This window comes from Thalassophryne amazonica, chromosome 1, assembly GCF_902500255.1.
Source record: "Thalassophryne amazonica chromosome 1, fThaAma1.1, whole genome shotgun sequence".
Taxonomy (NCBI): Eukaryota; Metazoa; Chordata; class Actinopteri; order Batrachoidiformes; family Batrachoididae; genus Thalassophryne; species Thalassophryne amazonica.
The window spans coordinates 102231645-102249369 of NC_047103.1; positions in this window are offsets into that span (position 1 = coordinate 102231645).

The following is a 17725-nucleotide window of genomic DNA, read 5'->3' on the forward strand; positions in this document are numbered from 1 at the left end:
AGAATGCTGAACTCGATCAAAAACTCGGCAGTGCTCCGATTCTCCTGACCGAGAGAGAGAAAACGCTGCACCGCAGAGTGAGCGTTCATGGGATGATCAAATACTAGGCGGAGTTCACGGGAGAACTTGGGATATGAGTTAAGCATGGAAGACTCGCTGCTCCAAAGAATGGTAGCCCAAGGTCGTGAATCACCGTGCAGCAGATTCATCACATACGTGACTTGGCTGCTGTCGGTCACTGAGAGAAAATGAGTGAGCACTGCATGAGAAAAGTGGCACAAGTCTCAACACAACCGGCGAAAGGATCAGGATCACAAATAAATGGTTCAAGAACCGGAACTACAGCTGCAGACGGCAGATCTACTTGCAGTGTGGATGGAGACACAGAAGCCCATGTGGCAGAGGAATCTGAAAGTTGTGTGGCTAACAAAGTGAGCTGTGACATGCGAGTGTCTGACTGTGTGACCTGAGCTGCGAGTTGAGAAATGAGTGAGTCTGAGTCTGTGTCCTGGACAGAAAGATTCTGTACTTGGTTTCCCATGGAGTCTAAGGTCTGCTGGATTTTTCCCAAGAATTGTCCTTGAAGATTGAAAGCCTGCTGAATGGAGTCTCCCGCTGAGTCCATCTTGTTTGGCCAGATATTTCTGTTATGGGTAGGGGCCCGGAGGGGACCAGGCCATTTTTGGCTATGGACACAAATGCTGGGACCAAGGAACAGAGTGGGTTGTAAACAAAAAGTTATTTATTTACAAGAAGGAAAATAATAATGCTGTGCTAGGGGTGCCTGCAGAGTGGAGAGTCAGCCCGCTCATGGCGGTGTAATTTTGGGAGCTGCAGGTTCCTGAGCCAGTCTTGAATGAACTGAGATCTTAGAATGTTCAGAGCCGGGACCAGGTGGGATGCACAGAGCAGTGGCCAGGAACTAGGAGAACTGGGTGTCTGGGAACACCAGGAAAGAGAATACGGTCTAATGCATGAATTAGAGAGCTGGCCAGGTTCTCTTGAATATAGCTGTGGAAAGCTGTGTTGTCTTAGTGCATGGAAGCAGCAGGACGACGAGGTTAAGGTCAGGAGTCTCGGAGGAGCTGGAAGCCTCTGGAATCATCAAAAAGCTTCAGGGAATACCGGGAGCATCTGAAACCTGGATGGATCTAGCAAGTATCTGGCAATGGCTGAGCTGAAACTCAGGGTTTATGGAGCACACTGCTCATCAGCCACTCATACACGGCAGGTGTGCGGCCGTGATGAGCGGTGAAGCGCAGCAGGTGTGACTCAGCTCTGAGTGCGCCATCTGGAGACAAAACTCACAAACTACAACAGGATTATTACAGGACATGAAGGCAGACCATGACACCAAGGCTGCAGCAATCATAAATATGATATAAAAGACACTTTTCGCACACTTTGTGCTATGACTAAAATGATTCTTGTGAATCCAGCAAAGTCCTCCTCCACCCTCTGATCCAACTCACCAACAGATGGTGCTCAGTTGACAGCTCTGCCCCTCTCTTCACCCGAGTGTCCAGAACATGCGGCCTCAAATCAGATGATACGATCACAAAATCGATCATCGATCTTCAGCCTAGGGTGCTCTGGTACCATGTACATTTATGAGCATCATTATGTTCGAACATTATGGACAGTCCGTGACTAGCACAGAAGTCCAATAACAAATGACCATTCGAGTTTAGATCAGGGAGGCCATTCCTCTCACTCACACCTCTCCAGGTGTCTCTGTCATTGCTTACGTGTGTGTTGAAGTCCCCCAGCAGAACAATGGAGTCCCCCCACTGGAGCCCCATACAGGACTTCAAGAAGACCGAATACTCCAAAATGCTGTTTGGTGCATGCGTACAAACAACAGTCAGAGTTTTCCCGCTACCCAAAGGTGCTGGGGTAAACTCCAACGTAGCGGTGCTCAGCCGAGGACTTGTGAGTATCCCCACACCTGCCCGGTGCCTCACCTCCTGGGCAACCCCTATCAAGGAGAGTGGTTCCAGAGCCAAGGCTGTGCATGGAGGTGAGGCCCACCAGATCTAACTGGTATCGCTCCACCTCCTGCACAAGCTCCGGCTCCTTCCCCCACAGTGAGGTGACGTTTCACACCCCCAGATCCAGCCCCTGCTGCCCGGGTCTGGTCTGACGAGGCCCTCGACTTTCATTGCCACCCATGGGATAACGCACCCAACACCAGCATTTCCCCCTGCAGGTGGTGAGCCCACAGGGTGGAGATGGAAGGTCCACATTACCTTTCGGGCTTTGCCCAACTGGGGTCTGTGGCAAGCCCAGCCACCAGGTGCTCGCTGATGGTCCCTACATCCAGGCCTGGCTCCAGATGAGGGCCCCGGGCTTCACCTGGGCCGGGTCACATTTCCTCTACCTTGTTCTGTCATGGTGTCTTGTGAACCATTCTTAGTCTGGTCTTGCCTGAGACCAGTTTGCCATGGGAGACCTTATCTATATTTTTCATGCATCTATATTATAATAGCCAAGTGACCTCTGTGTGCATGTATGGCTTTGATCACACCAAAATTGGGAAGAGCTGACATTTGCTGTTTAGTATGCTTTATGTATTTTGGGTCAAGGATGAAAACTGCGAAAACGGAAAGTTGATAGGACTAACATTTTTGGAGAAATTAGCAATTATAGCTAACCACGAAACAATGGGCGTTGTGCTACAATGCACCATTGGAGTTTGGGGGTGTTAAATGTTGTTATTGTGGTTCATGTTAGTTTAACAGTGTTATTGATTTATTGTGTTTTTGTAGTTCATGTTGTGAAAGTGTGAGAGCATGGACCCACAACAGGGGGCGCAAATGAACGGACAATGGATAAAACCAAATACAACACTTTACTGTTGTGAAAGTGCACAACAACAACAGATTACAATATTAGATAAGCTCAAATACAAAATGTCATGTGGGCAGGCTCGAAGATAGGAGACGTCAGTCCGAAGTCGAACCGGAACCACACGATTTCCTCCGCCACCGAACCCCGGGAATACTGGAGCCGCCAAGTCCCGAACTCCCAGGTGGCCACTGCCTCCGCGTGTCGGATCTGGTACTGCTGGCGATGAGCAAACACAGAAGTGGGTGCGTGTGCACCCAGCAACACGTATGGTGGGAAACCACCTCCACCTCTCGTCGAAAAAAGGAACAGAATAAATGCTGTCCAATTCACACAAGCAACAGTTATTCAAAAAACACAGTCAGCTGAGAAGTTACCTCTTTGGTAGAGCGATATCTCGGCAATGAGGTGGAGATGCCGTCTTGCTGATATACCACTGTCGATCCGATGATTGATGACAGCTGTCGCCGGTGATAAGTGACAGCTGTCACCCCGGCTGCTCCTGTGAGGCGGCAGCGCCCTCTGGTGCCTGGAGCCCGCACTCCAGGCAGGGCGCCCTCTGGTGTTGGTGGGCCAGCAGTACCTCCTCTTCAGCGGCCCACACAACAGGACCCCCCCCTCAACGGGCGCCTCCTGGCGCCCGACCAGGCTTGTCCGGGTGGCGGCGGTAGAAGTCGGCCAGGAGGGCCGGGTCCAGGATGAAGCTCTTCTTCACCCAGGAGCATTCTTCGGGGCCGTACCCCTCCCAGTCCACCAAATACTGGAAGCCCCGGCCCATCCGTCGAACATCCAAAAGCCGGCGCACTGTCCAAGCCGGCTCGCCATCGATGATCCGGGCAGGAGGTGGTGTCGGACCCGGAGTGCAGAGGGGTGAGGTGTGATGCGGCTTAATCCTTGAAACGTGGAACACGGGATGGATCCGCAGTGAGGCCGGAAGCTGAAGCCTCACTGCGGCGGGACTGATGACCTTGAGGATTTTGAATGGACCTATGTACCGTTCCTGTAATTTTGGGGAGGCCACTTGCAGTGGAATGTCCTTGGTGGACAACCACACTTCCTGCCCAGGACGATACGTAGGAGCCGGGGTCTGCCGCCGGTCTGCATGGGCCTTTGTCCTCATCCGGGCCCTCAGCAAAGCAGAACGGGCGGCACGCCACACCCGACGGCACTTCCGCAGGTGGGCCTGGACCGAGGGCACACCGACCTCTCCCTCAACCACCGGGAACAACGGGGGCTGATACCCCAGACATACCTCAAAAGGGGAGAGGCCGGTGGCGGACGACACTTGGCTGTTGTGGGCATATGGCTGTTGTGGGCATACTCGATCCAGGCCAGATGGGTACTCCAGGCCGCCGGGTGCGCGGCTGTCACGTAACGCAGGGTCTGCTCCATCTCTTGATTGGCCCGTTCTGCTTGCCCGTTGGTTTGGGGATGATACCCGGATGAGAGACTGACCGTGGCCCCCAGTTCCCGGCAAAAGCTCCTCCAGACGTGCGAGGAGAACTGGGGACCGCGATCGGAGACAATGTCTGTTGGAATCCCATGCAGCCGGACGACGTGGTGGACCAGGAGGTCCGCTGTCTCCTGGGCTGTTGGGAGCTTCGGGAGGGCCACGAAGTGGGCCGCCTTGGAGAATCGGTCCACTATCGTGGGAATGGTGGTGTTGCCCTGGGACGGCAGGAGGCCCGTGACAAAATCCAGGCCGATGTGGGACCAGGGGCGATGAGGCACGGGCAGCGGCTGTAACAATCCCGAATCCTTGCGATGGTCGGCCTTGCCCCTGGCGCAGGTGGTACAGGCCTGGATATAATCCCGGACGTCGGCCTCTAGGGACGCCCACCAGAAGTGCTGCCGGACCACTGCCACGGTTCTTCGCACCCCTGGATGACAGGAGAGCTTAGAGCCGTGACAGAAGTCCAGGACTGCAGCCCTAGCTTCTGGTGGGACGTAAAGTCTGTTCTTCGGTCCAGTTCCGGGGTCCGGGCTTCATGCCAGGGCCTCCCGGATGGTTCTCTCTACGTCCCAGGTGAGGGTGGCCACGATAGTGGACTCCGGGATGATGGGTTCCGGTGGATCCGACAACTCCGTTTTGACTTCGTCTTCATGTACCCGGGACAAAGCATCCGATCTCTGGTTTTTGTTCCCGGGACGGTAGGTGATCCGGAAGTCAAAACGGCCGAAGAACAGTGACCAGCGGACTTGCCTGGGATTCAGCCGCTTGGCGGTCCTGATATACTCCAGGTTCCGGTGGTCAGTGAAAACCGTGAATGGCACGGACGTTCCCTCCAACAGATGTCTCCACTCTTCAAGAGCCTCTTTCACCGCAAGGAGTTCTCGATTGCCGACGTCATAGTTCCGTTCGGCCGGGGTCAACCTGCGGGAAAAATAGGCACACGGGTGAAGGACCTTATCGGTCTTCCCGCTCTGGGATAGCACAGCTCCTATCCCTGAGTCCGAGGCGTCCACTTCAACCACTAACTGGCGGCTAGGATCGGGCTGCACCAGAACGGGTGCAGACGAGAAGCGCCGTTTCAACTCCTTGAACGCAGCATCGCAACAATCCGACCAGGTGAAGGGGACTTTTGGTGAGGTCAGGGCTGTCAGGGGGCTAACTACCTGACTGTAGCCCTTAATGAACCTCCTGTAAAAATTAGCAAAGCCGAGGAACTGTTGCAGCTTCCTACGGCTTGTGGGTTGGGGCCAGTCTCTCACCACCGCAACCTTGGCCGGATCAGGAGCGACGGAGTTGGAGGAGATGATAAATCCCAGGAAGGACAAAGACGTGCGGTGGAACTCACACTTCTCGCCCTTCACAAACAGCCGGTTCTCCAACAACCGCTGCAGGACCTGACATACATGTCGGACATGGGTCTCAGGATCCGGAGAAAAGATGAGTATATCGTCTAGGTACACGAAGACGAATCGGTGCAGGAAATCCCGCAAGACATCATTAACCAAAGCTTGGAACGTCGCGGGGGCGTTTGTAAGACCGAACGGCATGACCAGGTACTCAAAGTGACCTAAGGGGGTGTTAAATGCCGTCTTCCACTCGTCTCCCTTCCGGATCCGAACCAGGTGATACGCATTTCTTGGTGAAGATTCGTGCTCCATGCAGGGGCGTGAACACCGAATCCAACAGGGGCAACGGGTATCGATTACGAACCGTGATTTCGTTCAGTCCCCTGTAATCAATGCATGGACGAAGTCCGCCATCTTTTTTACCCACAAAAAAGAAACCTGCACCCATCGGGGAGGTGGAATTCCGGATTAACCCGGCGGCTAAAGAGTCCCGGATGTAGGTCTCCATTGATTCGCGCTCAGGCCGTGAGAGGTTGTACAGCCTGCTGGACGGGAACTCACCGCCTGGAACCAAATCAATGGCACAATCGTACGGACGGTGGGGGGGAAGGGTGAGCGCCAGATCCTTGCTGAACACATCCACAAGGTCGTGGTACTCCACCGGCACCGTCCCTAGATTGGGTGGGACTCTGACCTCCTCCTTAGCCTGGGAACCGGGAGGTACCGAGGAACCTAAACATACCCGATGGCAGGTCTCGCTCCACTGAACCACTACCCCAGACGGCCAATCGATCCGGGGATTGTGTTTTAACATCCAAGGAAACCCCAAAATCACACGGGAGGTAGTTGGAGTCACAAAAAACTCGATCTCCTCCCGGTGATTTCCTGACACCACCAGAGTTACAGGTGGTGTCCTATGTGTGATTGGAGGGAGGAGGGAGCCATCTAGTGCCCGTACCTGCACAGGCGAGGTAAGAGCCACCAGAGGGAGCCCTATCTCCCTGGCCCATCTGCTGTCTAACAGATTCCCTTCAGAGCCCGTGTCCACCAGTGCTGGGGCCTTCAGGGTTAAATCCTCATACAGGATTGTAACTGGGAGTCGTGTGGCAATGTGGGTGTGTCCCACGTGAATGTCTCGGCCCACCCCTAGCCCAGTTTCTAGGGGCGGGCGTTGGCGTTTTAACCGCTCGGGGCAGTCTCTAACCTGATGCTCTATCGAGCCACAAACAAAACACGCTCCGCGGGCCAGCCTCCTCTGTCTATCTGGTGCCCTAAATGTGGCCCTGCTCGTGTCCATAGCTTCGTCAGCAGGGGGAGCTGTCACCACACGGAGCGCAGGGGCCGTGGAGCGTGGGGAGGGCGGAACGCGGTCGGAACCGGAAGAGAGAGGGACGACGCGTGCCCGGCCACGCCCTTCGTCTCGTTCCCGACGGCGTTCTTCTAACCGATTGTCTAATCGTATGACGAGATCGATAAGCCCATCTAAATCCCGCGGTTCGTCCTTAGCCACCAGGTGCTCCTTTAGAACCAGTGACAGTCCATTTACAAAGGCGGCGCAGAGGGCAGTGCTATTCCAGCCGGACCTTGCAGCCGCGATGCGGAAGTCGACTGCATAAGCAGCTGCACTCCGGCGCCCCTGTCTCATTGACAGCAGCACGGCTGAAGCGGTCTCACCTCTATTTGGGTGATCAAACACTGTTCTGAACTCCCTCACAAACCCATCATACACCTGAAGGAGCCGTGAATTCTGCTCCCAGAGCACTGTAGCCCAAGCGCGTGCCTCACCACGAAGCAAATTTATGACATAAGCTATTTTGCTAGCATCAGTCGCGTACATGACGGGACGTTGTGCGAAGACGAGCGAACACTGCATAAGGAAATCAGTGCACGTCTCCACACAACCGTCGTACGGCTCTGGCGGGCTTATGTATGCTTCCGGGGATGGTGGGAGGGGTCGTTGAACGACCTGTGGAACGCCATTGTTTCGCACAGGGTCGACAGGAGGGAGAGCCGCAGCATCGCCCTGAGGGCGCGCTTCCACCTGTGCGGCGAGAGCCTCCACCCTGCGGTTAAGGAGGACGTTCTGCTCGGTCATTAAATCCATCCGAGCCGTGAAAGCGGTGAGGATTCGCTGCAACTCACCGATCATTCCTCCTGCGGCCGCCTGTGCGCCCTGTTCTTCCATTGGCCGTTCAACAGCCGGTTGACGCCCCTCGGGATCCATGACGTTGGCCGAGATATCCTGTTGTGAAAGTGTGAGAGCACGGACCCACAACAGGGGGCGCAAATGAACGGACAATGGATAAAGCCAAATACAACACTTTACTGTTGTGAAAGTGCACAACAACAACAGATTACAATATTAGATAAGCTCAAATACAAAATGTCATGTGGGCAGGCTCGAAGATAGGAGACGTCAGTCCGAAGTTGAACCGGAACCACACGATTTCCTCCGCCACCGAACCCCGGGAATACTGGAGCCGCCAAGTCCCGAACTCCCAGGTGGCCACTGCCTCCGCGTGTCGAATCTGGTACTGCTGGCGATGAGAAAACACAGTTAGAAGTGGGTGCGTGTGCACCCAGCAACACGTATGGTGGGAAACCACCTCCACCTCTCGTCGAAAAAAGGAACAGAATAAATGCTGTCCAATTCACACAAGCAACAGTTATTCAAAAAACACAGTCAGCTGAGAAGTTACCTCTTTGGTAGAGCGATATCTCGGCAATGAGGTGGAGATGCCGTCTTGCTGATATACCACTGTCGATCCGATGATTGATGACAGCTGTCGCCGGTGATAAGTGACAGCTGTCACCCCGGCTGCTCCTGTAAGGCGGCAGCGCCCTCTGGTGCCTGGAGCCCGCACTCCAGGCAGGGCGCCCTCTGGTGTTGGTGGGCCAGCAGTACCTCCTCTTCAGCGGCCCACACAACAGTTCAATTGGTTTTGTCAGTTTTGTTCAATTTCATGTCGCCTTTACTAGGGATGTCCCGATCTGATCATGTGATCAGAAATCGGGCCCGATCACGTGGTTTCAGACTTGATCGAAATCGGACTTTGCATCCTGATCAGGAATCCGATTTTGATCAGCGGTATTTCAAGCTCATTATTGCAGCTTAATGGGCCTTTCACGCGTTGGAAGTGTCAGAGGCGTCAAGAATCAGTCTAAAAAGCATTATTTCAATGAGACGTGTTGCTTTTTAGAGGTGTCAGAAGTGTCACGTCAAAAGCTGAGCTAAAGCGACACTTCTGATGGGAGCGCACATTGCCGCTTGTTGGCAGGCTGACACGGTCAAAGTTCAACCCAATCTTTTTTTTTGGAACAAAAGAAAAAACATAAGTTCAATGCAATCCAACATTCGATGCTCTGAGCTGTGACGTAGCTTCGCGCTGTCCAATAGGAACAACGTGTCAGGTCAAAACACGGAAGACTAGTGGCAGAAACCACTGATCTCTACAAAACAGATCAGTGCAGAAACCACTGATCTGTACAAAACAGAAACATGTCACAGGACTGCTCATTTATAGAGCAGTTTTCTGAAGAAAAATCCTTGGAAATGTTTGTTGTTGTTGTTTGTTACCTCAAAATTTCTGATTACTGTTTAAAAAAGTTTAGAACACTTGTAATTAAAATAGCTAAATCAATAAATGGTTCTTTAGAAACCTTTCATTTGTAAATTAAACCCACCTGTTATTTCAGATTAGATCATTTCTTGTTTAACATAAGGAACCTTGGACATTTCTTTTTAGACAAATAAAATAACATGGCAATTTGTACATTTTTTAAGTCTGGTAGATTATTACTTGATTGTTCAAGCTACCTCAAGGAAAAATGCACTGTTTAAGTGATAAATAATAAAATAAGGTGATTAAAATGAAAATATTACATATTTAGCATTTGTTCATTGTTCATTCAGTTTTTTAGAGTATCGGATCAGGACTCGGTATCGGCAGATACTCAAAATCAGATGACTCGGAAACGGATCGCGGCCAAAAAAACCTGATCGGTACATCCCTAGCCTTTACCATGAGTGAAATGTGTGCTGCATTTGATGTCTTCCACCACCATCTCTGTTTCTTCATGTCTAAAATTAGAAGCACCTGCTTGCAGAATGCAGAAAAGACAAAAAGCTCTGTGCGTGCATGCATGCGTGGAACTACGATCACAGACATTTGCTGTTTGGTATGATTATGTATTTTGGGTCAAGGATGAACACTGCAAAACAGAATGTTGATAAGACTAATATTTTTGTAGAAGCTATGGATATTAGCTATTATTATTACTTTACCAAGGCGTTGCTAGGCCAGTATCATAGATTTACGTCGACGCTACCTGGCTATACCCACCTGCGTAAACAAATGACGTCGTAGCGCGCAGCCCAAGAACTGTCCGCAGAAGGAAAAAAAAACTAAAAAGGCGAGAAGTGCATGTTGGTCCCAATATGGATATTCTGGATGATTTTCTCATGGATAGTACGACAATGAACAGCAGCCAAAGCAGCCAGCTTGATGAGGACGCACTGCCGAATTTGGAGAGCAGTGTGCGCCAGCCGACACGACAAAAGTTAAGTGAGCCAACTTTTTATGTACGCGTTGTGTATCTCAGTAAAAAGTAATAATAATGCAAATAACATGCTGTTGTCGTGCGGTATGCATTTTCTGATTCCCTCCGTCCATGCCGTCACCCGCAATAACAGATATTTGCCCTCGTCTAACTGGGGCGAATATCTGTCATTTTGGGCGACTGGTCATGAACGTCGGGCCTCTGAAAATGCATACCACCCTACAAAAGCATGTTATTGTATTAACACCACTGAACAGTGGATATTGCTCACTACATTCTGGATTCACACGCCATCCCAGCAGGGGGCGGTAAATCATCTATATAGTAAAAGCATGAGTGCGTGATTTTATTTAGTAAGTTCAATAGAAGTGCACAATATAATTGTAAATATGTTAAAAATATATGGGATGACACAAGAAAGTGAAAAAAATCAAATGACAAGATACACTGAACAAAAGTATAAATGCAACACTTTTGTTTTTGCCCCCAATTATCATGAGCTGAACTCAAAGATCTAAAACATTTTCTATATACACAAAAGACCTATTTCTCTCAAATATTGTTCACAAATCTGTCTAAATCTGTGTTGTGAGAAGTGAGCACTTTATGTGTCGACGCGAGTTGAGGAGCGGACCTGCGTCAGACAGAACCCAGCACTAAAAATAACCAGAAAGCGGTTCCAACAACAGAAACAATTTATTTTTCACCTGTGCATAATAATGTGTACAAAACTAAAAGAACGTCCTTCTGGTGGAGTGACTGTTGGCACGCTCTTAAGCGCCCAAAAGGATAGAAGCCCGGCGTTCCTGGACCCACTACCACCAGACAAACACCCCCCAGGTGGACACGACAAACTGACTCTCTGTGAAGCAAAGAAGAGGTGAGGTAAGTCAGCAGTTACAACAATATCTTTCAAAAGACACACGCTATCAGCAACACATTCAGGTCTGTATTTTTTAACTTTATGCAAATGAGCAGCTTCTCACAACAAGTGGAGGATCACTTATCCGCACGCCACAGCAGTGAGAAGCAAACTGCACAATTCTCATCACAATTCCAGTATACTGCGTAACAAAACACCAAGTTACTATCAACAATTAGTCGAACACTTAATCACCTTTAATGTGTGCTGACAGCAAGTGTCCTCACCCTTCCTTGCTTCACGGGCTCGATGTGTCAAACCCAGGCGCGGTCCTCAGCGTCTCACAAACGGACATCACAAGGTCGAGTTCCCGGCAGTTCTGCTTGAATCACACATGACTTAAATGCAGAACGCCATCCAATTATCTGCTTCAGCTGAAAGTCTTTAAGGTTGCATGTGAGCACCAGTCACAGGTGCTACACATGATGTTGATGAGAGTGAGGATTCTTCAGCCAGCACCTTCTCCACAGACAAATCAGTTCTCATGCCACCTGAAGAGCAAAGAAAAGAAAAGAACACCAAAACATCCAGCCACACCCCCCAACACACAACACACTTCTCCTTTGCTGAGACAATCCATCTCACCTCACAGGTGTGGCATATGAAGATGCTGATTAGACAGCATGATTATTGCACAGGTGTGCTTTAGGTTGGCCACAATAAAAGGCCATTCAAATGTTCAGTTTTATTACACAGCACAATGCCACAGATGTCACAAGTTTTGAGGGAGCGTGCAATTTGCATGCTGACTGCAGGAATGTCCACCAGAGCTGTTACACGTGAATTTAATGTTCATTGTTCTACTATAAGTGGCCTCCAAAGGCATTTCAGAGAATTTGGCAGTACATGCGCCCGGCTTCACAACAGCAGACCACATGTAACCACAGCAGCCCAGGACTTCTACATCCAGCATGTTCACCTCCAAGATCGTCTGAGACCAGCCACCTGGACAGCTGCTGCAACAATCGGTTTACAGAACCAAAGGATTTCTGCACAAACTGTCAGAAACCCTCTCAGAGAAGCTCATCTGCATGCTCATGGTCCTCATCGGGGTCTCGACCTGACTGCAGTTCATCATTGTAACCGACTCGAGTGAGAAAATGCTCACATCTGGTGGGGTCTGACTGCTGATAAGCTCTATATGAAGGAGATATGTTGCACTGCACGAGGCAAATTTTTATTTTATTTTTAATTTATTTTATTAGCACAATAGAAATTCATAACAAAATGTTACAATTTACAAAAATAATCTGAATACATGAAACAATAAAAAACAAAGATACAATATGAACATAATGTGCAAGGGAGTGGTAGAAGTCAAAGAGACTTATCAAAGACCCACTCCCGAACAAAAAACAAAAAAACAAACAAAAAATAAACAAAAATATCACAACAATAAACAACAGTATTTATTATTCACAAAGTTTAAAACATTTAAATAAATTAAACCAAGTAATATTAATTTGTCATTTTAAATACTCATGCAGGAGCTTTACTTTTAGTCCACTTTTATATCTGTATAAAGTGATGGGTGGATTTACAAGATTCTAAAATTTAACACCACGATATCTGATGTGACACTGATAACGAGTCATTCTATGCAAAGATAAATGCAAATGAGAGGTGTGCCTTGTCAGATAATTATGAATTTGATGGTTATGCACAAAATAATATTTGATAAAAGAAGCCCATTTAGTATCATAAAGAGCTCTGAAAACAAATGTACAGGTTAGGAAGATATTTATATGAAAGCTCTTTGGTGCTGTTTGGAAGATGTGAGAGTTTGTAGATGTAACTGTGGGACTTTGTAGCACACAAGGTGATATGTAAAGGTTGAGGTCTTGCATGGCAGGATGTCTTGACAGATTATAACCTTTATCAGCTGCCAAGAATGCCTATTATTCCAGCTTCACAAAATAAATAAATCATACTTTTTAAATTTTTTTTACACTATTATGGAACTCAGGCTCAGACATCAGTCCATAAGCAGACTGAGTTTTACAGCACATATTTTCTTGGAAGCTTTCACCCAGTGGCCACTGTGATAGGCTACAGCTCCCCCATGACCCTTAAGCCCCTTTCACACCAGGCCAACTTGGAGTTCTGTAATGCTGCATACCGACTATGCTGAGTTTATGCAGCCCTACGTGGTAATACGCTGAAGGACGCTGAGGGATGCAAAGGGGTCTGCCAAATGGACTTTCAGCGTAAAGCACCGGACACAGTGTTCCATGCATGTCTACACAACACTCCACTACTGTATGTAAATCTACACAACACTGTGCTACTGTACACCAAGTCTCTGCAATTGTACACAATCCCACGCCAGTTCAGCTGAAAATCCGTTCCATGTTTTTATCAGTACATACCTGCATTGCTAGATTTTATTCATCCCGCTGGACTTTGCTGGCAGTGAAGCTTCAAAACCACAGAAGAAGAAGACCTCTCACATCACCAGTGAGAGGACCACCATCCACTTCTCAGGGACGATCGCGCACACGATCACCGACTGCAGCTCCACCTTCACCTCCTCAAGTTCTCTCATGTTTGTGGCACGTGAAATAAAGTCTATTAACTCCTGCTCATGAACCAATCACCAGCGAGAGGACATGTCCACATCCAGTATAACTCCTCACAGATGGATCGCCAGCAAGAGGACATGTCCACCATTCACTCCTCACGGACAGATCACACACGCGATTGCTGGTTGCAGCTCTGCGCTGCTTTCACCTTATTAAGTTCTCTCACAATTGTGGCACATTAAATAAAGTCCATTAACTCCTGGAAATAATGTATTCCAAGTCAGAATACATTTTTTCCAATGTATCAAATCCATCTGCATGTCCAGGCAGCCTGTAAACAGCATCATGGAGCCAAGCTTCTCCTCCCTGCGTGCAACTAATGCCTGCGCTATGTTTCAGCCCTCAGGCGTGGCCAGATGGTTGCTATGCCATCACAAGAACAGGACCTGCTGATTCAACCCCAAATCAACTGTAAACACGGCGGAGGTCAAGCTGTTTTCGGACAGTTTTTTTTTCTAGTGTGGAGCTTCTTTTTTTTAAGTCTGAAGGTGATTCTGAAGAAGCTGTGGGGACACAGCCTTATGGTTTTGAGCCTTATTTAGACCACAGTGAGGGAGACGAAACCTTGGAGGAAAACCTTCAGTCTGACAACAGTGATGATATTGGCAGAATTCAGAACACCGCATGGTGAATATAATAAATAAATAAATAAATAAATAAATAAATAAATAAATAAAGCAGGCGATTTCGGTATGCGGGTGGAGATAAAACTGTTTTTCCCAGGTCTTTGGTCATAATCGACTGCTAAAAAATTTTAAAAGTTTTTTTCTATCCTCCCCGTGACCCGAACCCCGGACAAGTGGTTGAAGATGAGTGAGTGTGTGTTTTTCTATCTTTGATGCCAGAAAAAAGTGATGAAGTGTGGAATTTTTAATTAAATATAATTCAAATCTGAAAAATGACACAGCACCTGCAAGAGACTAAAAATACTAGCTATTTTTAAAATAAATCTTGTTTCCTTCTTGAATACAGTTAGTGTACTGTACGTTAGTAGCGTAACATGTTATTATTAAATATTAAAACCATTCAACCAAGAATAAAGATGAAGTCTTACCTGTTCGCTTAAGTGAGGTCATCTTCACAGTCTGACGAAAACGTATCCACATAAAGCCTGATTTTGGAAAATGAAATCTGAAAATAATTTAATTCCTTGTCCTGGCTGAAAAAAGTCCCTCTGTGACACTGGCAGTTTGGTACCAGGTTACAGCGACGGCACAGGTGTAATCCATTGATTGCGTCTGTGACCGATGGTTCGAGTCTTTGCTGTGAATGGATGGTCCTCTTCCTCCACCTGGCTGCTTCGCACTGCAAGTTGAAACACTGCAGCACCTCATCTGCACGTAATGAAATTGTCCCATGATTCACCAAAAATAACATAAAAGAATGTGAAAATACTCCTGTTTTGCCTCTATGTGGAGTGGAGACGATGCACAACACCGTGCACGTGCACTCATCAATATAAGTGTTCTACCTGCCATTCAAAAGGGTTCTGCTTACCAGAATTAAACGTTCTGACACGTTTAATACCATGCAGCACTGACCTGAACCACTCGGTGGAAACGGGGTTGTCCGTAGCCTGTAAAAATCCATAAACTTGCCACATCATTGTTTAAGCCGCAGTGTTCAAAGAGTGTAAAAAAAAGTGCCGCTGGTCCACAATAGAGTCCCCACAATCCACTCATTCCGACGCACATGATCCTGAGGAACCTGAAATCAACGGACTCCACCTGCAAAAGTGTTTTCATAAAAACTTGCAGCACACTCATCCAGCTGGCATAACTCCAGAAATGAAGCACTTAAACACAGAAATATATCCGATCACTAACCAAACAAATGGGGCTGTTAAGATAATGGTCCTTGCACTATGATCACTTCCTCCTCCTTCTCCAATGTTGTGACTTGCCCGGAAGTTCCTGGTTTTTTAGTAGCACGCAGTTCAAAATTTGAATTTTTATCTCTTCAGTAACCACACACTGGGAAAGCATTAATTTCAAAGTGTTGTTTAATTTTTGTCTTAAATACTAAAAAAAAAAAAAAAAAAAAATCATATCATGTTACTATAATGACATCCAGCAGACATCATATAACTGTTGCAAGACTGACTGGTTATTGAATATCCCAGTAAACATTTCTACAATGGTGTGACATTGTGGTGATGCCACTTTCTGGTCAAAATGACATTTTCTAGTGATGTTGCCATGATGTCATTTTTTGGACTCCCAGCTATGTGTGGCGAAGTGGAGTCTCACTCCAGGGCTAGGGTTATTTCTTTGTTTATCCTAATTAAAAAAAACTATGATTTAATTTCAATTTTAAAGAGAAGGACCGACAACGCCACCCAGGGATACGGCCCTGGGACCAATCAAAGCCCAATTTGTAACAAAAGGCTGCGCAAGGTATGGGAAACAGAGAGGTGTGCTTATCTTGTAGATTTATTCTGTCAAATTAATTTAAAAATATAAATAAAACATTACAAATTTCACATTTCATGGTACTGCTTTTCACATTCACCTTATATTGCACAGAATTACCTTATTCAGTTTTCAACCAGATCTTATATTGCACATAACTGAGTTAAATTATTCACCTTCAACCAGATTTTATATTGGGTGAGCAAGGGTCCAGCTCAAACAAAAAAAACAAAAAAACAAATTAAATCCAAAAAAACACTACAAACCAAACCATGAACAACAAACCAACACACACAAAAAAAGCAACCAAACATGCATAAAATTAGGCAAAACTCAGCTGAGGAGGAATAAACCCCTCACCCCACCATATTAATCACAGCAGGTGAAATCAATCCCATGTAGTGTGCCAACAGCACCAGCAGAGGGCATCCTCTGCAAAGTAATGTACACAGCTGTTGACAGCTAAAGAAACGTGGATGAAGCAACGGCCCTTTAATAGGAGGTGGCGACCCGAGCGTGCGCGCCGCAGTTCCTCGTGCCTGAATGAGAGACATTTGGCTAATTAACATAAACAATAACTATATTAACTCAACCTGTATGGTTGAGTTCTTACCTGCCGGTGGAGGCGAACGCACCCGCAGACAGCAGGAAGAAAAGGGGGAGAGAGAGCCGTGATGGACTTAGCCACAAGGTCCCATAACCCACACTCTAAAGCAGAATTTAACATCAGCCATAACCAACGCCCAAAGCCAACGCGACAATGAATGGACTTACCACAGTAGAGAGCCCTGGACCCAGAGGGCGTGTCTGACCTCACGCACTCAACCATGAAGGAATCCCCCACAGACCAGACCTCTGTCCCGGAATGCGCAGCGTTTAACGTAGCACCTGCCCAAATTGAGTCGCACACAAGCATGCCGCCACCTGGAACCCACTCCAGGTGGTATGTGTATGACGCGCAATGTGCGCACTCCGGCTTTCAAGGCCACGTTAGCGCCACCCACCATCCACCTTAAAGGTAGACCACACACCAACATACCACATTTACCCCCCTTTTCTTTGTCAACGCCCCGACGACACCACTAAAGAATTACCTCCCAAGTCCCCGGAAAAGATGAACACTACACAATTGTCCAGCAATCATGACGATCAATGTTCATTCTCGAAGTACCAGGTACTGAAAGCTTTACAGCAAGGGAACCCTTTACAACAAGTATTCCACAATAAGCCCCTCAAGATAACCAACATTAGGAACTTTGAATCACTAGCGGCCCTCATCTGCAACCGATGACAGGCCTGCAGACGGTTTATGCTCCACGGCCCAACATAGCTCTTAACAACTTTCCAAAATGGTAGACACCATGGACCTAGTGCCCAACAAACCAGGAAGCTCCATTCCACCCATGTCAACCTGAGTAGTTAGACAAAACGACGACAAGCCTGAGACTTTGTCCACCATTGAACCCACCAAAACTCCTGTGAAGCTCCTCAGTCTGTGGTCACCTGGAAAGGAAGCCCACTGCACAATCACACATGTCAGCGCACAGTCATACAGTTCCTGAAGAATCTGCATCTGAACACATCCTCCCAATCCTTCTCGCTCT